Source organism: Nylanderia fulva, unplaced genomic scaffold (genome assembly GCF_048542155.1).
Source record: "Nylanderia fulva isolate GAGA-0341 unplaced genomic scaffold, ASM4854215v1 Scaffold701, whole genome shotgun sequence".
In the NCBI taxonomy this organism is placed as follows: Eukaryota; Metazoa; Arthropoda; class Insecta; order Hymenoptera; family Formicidae; genus Nylanderia; species Nylanderia fulva.
The window spans coordinates 35,825-42,832 of NW_028190810.1; the positions used below are offsets into that span (position 1 = coordinate 35,825).

The following is a 7,008-nucleotide window of genomic DNA, read 5'->3' on the forward strand; positions in this document are numbered from 1 at the left end:
AAATTTTTGCCACGATTTCATGTTGAAGCAAATCCCTGCAGCTCCGTGAGATGTTAATTTAACAGCAGGCAGAAAATCCAGTTCGACGTTGTCTTCTGTCATAAGACCCACTTGAATTTTCGTCGTGTAGGATGAATTTAATCCGTATGTTGTTGACAGCAACATGCGCGGTTGTTGCTCGATTTTCTTAAGATTGTTCATGGTAGTTGCCACCGCGTAGAAAATCAAAGATTTAATAATCAAAGACGCGATAAATCGAAAAATAGAGAACTTTTTACTAACTAACTATCTTTTTACTAACAAACTTGAAAGTTCGAGCGATGAAAGACGAGTGAGCGAAGATTTTCAAGAAAATTTATAAGAAGGAAGATAAAATAGAAAAGTGGTAGGGAGAAAATGCATGCGTAGTATAATCAAAATTATGTGGCAGGGGAATTTTTTAAACAATATAAACGATATAATTTTTAATGTGGAAGGGAAATTTTTTAAACAATATAAATGATATAATTTTTAAATCTGACTACAGAAAAAATATAAAATTCCTATCGCTATCAAAAAAAGATACCTGAAAATTCCTCATCTTGATTTCCATAAACTTTTTGTAGCTAAGTAAATATCGCCCTAGATTAAATATTTTCTGTATCTAAGTAAATATTACCATGTATATAAATATATATATATGTATATATATATATATATATATATATATATATATATAATTTTATCTTCATATATATATACAGGGTGTTTGGTAACAGGTGGGCCAAAATGTAAGGAGTGATTCTACATGATAAAATAAGACAAAAATCAAGAATGACAAAATTGCGTTCGAGACTTTGTTTATTAATTATAAATATTTTACATTTTGCAAAATATACATCAACTGTTACGATGTAAGTTTTTGTATACTTATGCGTCACAGTGTATTTTGACGGCGACTCTACCGATGTACCTTACGCACGCAAAATATCGGAAAATTGCCGTGCGTGAGGCGCCCTTAATGCGAAGTTTAAAATATTTATAATTAATAAACAAAGTCTCGGACGCAATTTTGTCATTCTTGATTTTCGTCTTATTTTATCATGTAGAACCACTCCTTACATTTTGGCCCACCTGTTGCCGAACACCCTGTATACATATATAATTTTTTGCACAATTATAAATATAGATTTTCAAATGTGCCTACACTGCCCGTAGCATTAGAATGATATCCACGTACAAAAAAGCCCAAGATTTTATTTTTGCAATCTATTTTATGAATAAAATAATTATTCATCAAACTAATAAGAATAATTTTTTTAAATTGATCAATATATTGGTTCAATTTATCGCGTCATCAAAGGGGAAGGAAAAGAAAATCTCCGATTATGTTTATTTCTTATCAATCAGATATTCGATCAAATGATAAATTGTCGATACTATCTTCGATTGAATTTGCTCGATTCCGAAGTCAAAGTTCACAACTTGAATTTTTATCGACATTTATAATGTAAAATTGTAAAATATAACTAATTTTCTTATCGTGCGAAGTCAATCAAAGATTAGATTGACAATTACAAAACAAAAGCATATGATTTTTCGAATATTTTTAATTATGATTGACAAATAAACGTAATCGGAGATTTTCCTTCTTTCCTCTTCGATGACGATAAATTAAACCAATACACAGATCAATTTAAAAATATTCTTATTACATATTCTTGTTATAATTTTATTAGTTTCATGAATAAATTATTTTATTCAAAAAAATTGCAAAATTATAAGTCCTGGGCCCTGTTCAGGGATTATCAACCTGGTGCTGTCGGCAATGCTGAATATATATATATATATATATATATATATATATATACATACCTATTGATTTATTTAGCAATATGTTTATCTATTGAACTATCTATCATCTATCGATCAACCTATCTATCTATCTATCTATCTATCGATCGATCTATCTATCTCTTCTCTCTTTTCTACATTGCATTCTTTTATATATGTACACGTATATAATAATTTTTCAAAAATATTGTACATTACAAAAGTAAAAATAATTAAATTTATAATCTAATAATATATAAAAATCTTTTATGAATATAATGATTACAAAGTTTTAGTAGATAATTTTTTGTAATAAATAAATGATTTATATGATATATTCTTATCTAACTACTGCTCTGTTTTGATAATAATAGCATTATTATGTATTCAATCTCTAAAATACTTTTATATAAATCATTTATTACAAAGAATTATTTACTTTATAATCAATTATAATTATTATAGATAGGCCTGTTTATACACATACACACACTTACACACAATATATATATATGTCTGTGTATGTGTATAAACAGGCCTATCTATAATAATTATAATTGATTATAAAGTAAATAATTCTTTGTAATGATTTATATAAAAGTATTTTAGAGATTGAATACATAATAATGCTATTATTATCAAAACAGAGCAGTATTTAGATAAGAATAAATCATTTATTTATTACAAAAAATTATCTACTAAAACTTTGTAATTATTATATTCATAAAAGATTTTTATATATTATTAGATTATAAATTTAATTATTTTTACTTTTGTAATGTACAATATTTTTAAAAAATTATTATATACGTGTACATATATAAAAGAATGCAATGTAGAAAAGAGAGAAGAGACAGATAAATCAATAGATAGATAGATAGATAGATAGGTTGATCGATAGATGATAGATAGTTCGATAGATAGACAGATTGCTAAATAAATCAATAGGTATGTGTATATATTATTATATATATATATATATATATATATATATATATATATATACAGAGTGTCCCAAAAAGGATCGGAACACTGAAAAATCTCGAAAAGTATACGTTTTACAGAAAAAAGATTCAGAAAAAAGTTATAAAAAATCTATTTATTGATCTTATCAGTTTGACCTTGGACGGCGTTACCAAGGTCAGAATAAGGTCACCTTGAATTTTTTAGATGAAATCCTATAATTTTTATTACATATTCTTGTAGCTTATCTGGAGAGCTTTCCAAAACACTAATAAAAATATTTTTTATGGAGTACCCTTTGATTTATAAAGGCTAACAATTTTTTGACATAAAATATAAAATATCTTTGTAAAATATTCCATTTTCGGTAATCATATCTTTTTTGCACGGAATAATGAGACCAATGAATTGGTGTAAAAAAACACAGTTGCTTATAAAAAAAGTATGCTGCTGCATATTGAATATTACATATTCAATTATCTGTTTTCTTTAATAAATTGATTTCTTATTATACTGTGCAAAAAAGTACGTATGATTATCGAAAATGGAATATTTTATAAAGATATAGTTTATGTCAAAAAATTGTTAGCTTCTAACCTTTATAACTCAAAGAGCACTTTATGAAAAATCATTTTATTATAGTGTTTTGGAAAGCCTTCGAGATAAGCTACAAAAATATGTAATAAAAGATATAGGATTACATCTAAGAAATTTAAGGTAACCTTATTCTGACCTTGGTAACACTGTCCAAGGTCAAACTGATCAGATCAATAAGTAGATTTTTTATAACTTTTGTCTAAAACTTTTTTTTGTAAAACGTATATTTTTCGAGATTTTTCAGTGTTCCGATCTTTTTGGGATACTCTGTATATATATAAATATATATATATATATATGTGTGTGTGTGTGTGTGTATATATATATATTTATATATATATATAGATTATATTCTTATTCAATATTTATGGAGTTCAATTGTTATAAATTTTTTTTACATTATATACATATTTTCTAAAGTAACAATTTCTGAAATATAAAGCAGTCTCTTGCTTATTTTAAATAGTTGTTAGTAGTAGAAATATTATAGTAATAATAAGTAGTAGTTACAATAGTACAATAGTAATACTAATAGTTATAAAGTTGCAATAGTAACAAAAAAAAGAAAAATATCTTCTCCCAGAACGATTTGCATGTGCGCGTTCTGGTTATTAAAAAAAGATATTTTATATCAGAGACGATTTATTCGTCTGTTAGTTGCTTTAAAAATATCTTCTCCCAGAACAAATTGCATGTGCGTTCTGGTTATTAAAAAAAGATATTTTATATCAGAGACGATTTATTCGTCTGTTAGTTGCTTTAAAAATATCTTCTCTCAGAACGAATTGCATGTGCGTTCTGGTTATTAAAAAAAGATATTTTATATCAGAGACGATTTATTCGTCTGTTAGTTGCTTTTAAAATATCTTCTCCCAGAACGATTTGCATGTGCGTTCTGGAAGATATTTTATGCCAGACTTATTTATTCGTAAACTGCTTCTTTACATCAGATACGGTTTATGTATCCTCTGCTTAGTATAAAAATAAAATATTTATATTGAAACTTTATTGTATAATATAATATAGTTTGAATAAGATATAGATTTATAAACAAGAGACTGCATTTATTTTTCACAAAAATCTTTTGATAATTATATAATAACTGATACATTTAATTTTTTTAACAATATTTTAACATTATTTTTTTTTGCAGGCGACGGATGCTGAAGAAAGAGAGACAAGAGGAAAATGACTCCAGGTATAGCACATTTAAGGATATTAACAATGAATCCATCGATAATCAGAAATCGGCAGAATTGCTATCTGATACAATGGATTGAAAAGTTAGTATCCAATCGTTAGTACCAGCGATGCAATGCCTGGAGTCAAATTCAAATACAGGTACGGGTAGTAAAAATGTCGAACTTTGCGAAGATAACAATCATTTTGTTATCGAAAATAGCCCTCTGGATATAAATAATATCCAGGAAAGCATGCCTCAAGGGCGTCGCATTGTCGACTCTTCTCATATGTGGAATGAACTTCAGAGTTCATTCAATAATCATATGAAAGAAATAGAGTGCCAATTTAAATTAATTGGAAAGTCTTAAAAACTAAAACCGAAGGCCAAGAGAAAAATGACTCTAGGAATAGCACATCTAAGAATACTAGCAATGAATCCATCGATTTTCAAAAATCGGTGGAATTGAATTTCGATACAATAGATTCTAAAGTTAGTACTCAAAAAGTGCAATGCCTAAAGTCAATTTCTGAAACAGATATTTGTAATAAAGATATCGAACTTTGCGAAGATGATTATTTTGTTATCGAGAATGGCCCTCTGGATATAAATCGTATCCAGGAACGCTTGCCTGAAGGCCGTCGCATTGTCGACTTTTCTCATGTATGGAAAGAACTCCAGAGAGTATTCAATAATCATATGAAAGGAATAGAGTGCCAATTTAAAAATTGGAAACTCATAAAAACTAAAACCGAAAAGTTTAAGACGCATTTTACTTTCAAATGCCAAATGTGCAATACTGAAGCCGAATTCTGGTCAGAACCCAAAGATCCGAAAATATTAAGCATTGATATGGCTGCTGCAATAGAAACTATTACAGTGGGAATTGGCCATGCCCAATTAGAAGAGCTGTGTGCAGCTATGAATATTCAATGTATGTCCGATAAAAGTTATAATCAAAATCGAGATATGTTAGTAGACGAGTTTGAGAAAACAGCCATGGAAAATATGAAAATGGCTGGCCAAACTGAAAAGCAACTGGCTCTCGAAAGGAACGATGTTATAAACGGTATTCCGTACATAACTGTAATAGCTGATGATAGTTGGAGTAAAAGATCGTACGGCCACGCCTACGATTCTCTTTCCGGTGTTGGTACTTTAATTGGTTACCACACGAAAAAAGTTCTTTTTATCGGTATCCGCAATAAATATTGCACGATATACGATGTAGCGGAACGAAACGGAATCGAACCAAAAAACCATAAATGCTATAGAAATTTCGATCGTAACGCAAGCTCCACAAGTATGAAGAGCGACGCCATTGCAGAAGGCTTTAAAAGTAGCCTGGAAATGCATGGATTAATTTTTAGAACAGTTATTGACGATGGCGATAGCAGCGTCTATCAGGTCGTCATTGATAGCAGACCATATCGGGAACAAATGGTGACCGTGAAAAAAATAGAATGCACCAATCATTTGCTGTGCAATCTATGCAAAAAGCTGCAGGCGGTAGCAGGGACAACTCAGCCAAAAATGCATAGAAAGCGCGGTTTTGTCCAGCTACGAAATGTTGTAAAGAACAACATTATGAACATACGAACAGAAGTGATAGAAGCAATTGATTTACGAAATAAACAAGAGCAACCTCACCATGATAAAGCTAGAGAATTACAAAAAGATATATTAAACATTCCTAGTCATATATTTGGTGAACATAAACGATGTAAGAAACGCGGTCGTATGTGACCTTGATGAAACGAAGAAAAATTATGTACCGTTTCTCAAATTACACGATCTTTACCAAAGAGTAGAGAAGGCTATCATATATTTAAGCGCTTATTCCGACGGTTTGTTGTACAAATACACCAACAATCCTGTAGAGTCGTTCAATTCGATAATCTGCAAAGAAATTGCTGGTAAGCGCATTAATTTTAGTAACCGAGGCTCTTACAATGCTAGAGTTGCGGAGGCAGTTTTGCAATATAATTCGAAACAAGGTCTTACGGAAATGCATAAAAGCATGGATAAAAATGTTCCTCCTACTGTCGAGATACTGGAAAAGCGACGACAAATTAAAGTTGCAAGAACTAGAAAATCTCGGAAAATTGATGAACGACAAAAATGTAAAAGAAAGTCAAGAACAGATTGTCATTACGGTCCGCAATCACAAAAACCTGATCTTCTACCCGAGGTTTTTGACAACTTCTACAAAATTATTTGGAAAAGTTGTTTAAAAATGGGAAAAATTGGAGACAAATTGAACGTAATACAATAAAGCAAAGTGATTCAGATTTGTGGCATTCACTGAGACAGGAACTGTTAAAATTAGCGTGGCTGATGTAACAATATCGGTTTTTTTTAGAATATCACAATTGTATTTTTGATAAGGACCACAACCCGTATGGTCGAAACGTTAAAATAAACATATATTAACAACTCTAAATTGAAGCCAGTGT

The 7,008-nt window shown here is 29.5% G+C and overlaps 1 pseudogene; it reads left to right on the top strand.

The window, feature by feature from the left end:
• The first annotated feature begins 4,912 nt into the window (after positions 1-4,912).
• LOC146720351 (uncharacterized) lies at positions 4,913-6,786 on the top strand (annotated as a pseudogene).
• Positions 6,787-7,008: the final 222 nt, after the last annotated feature.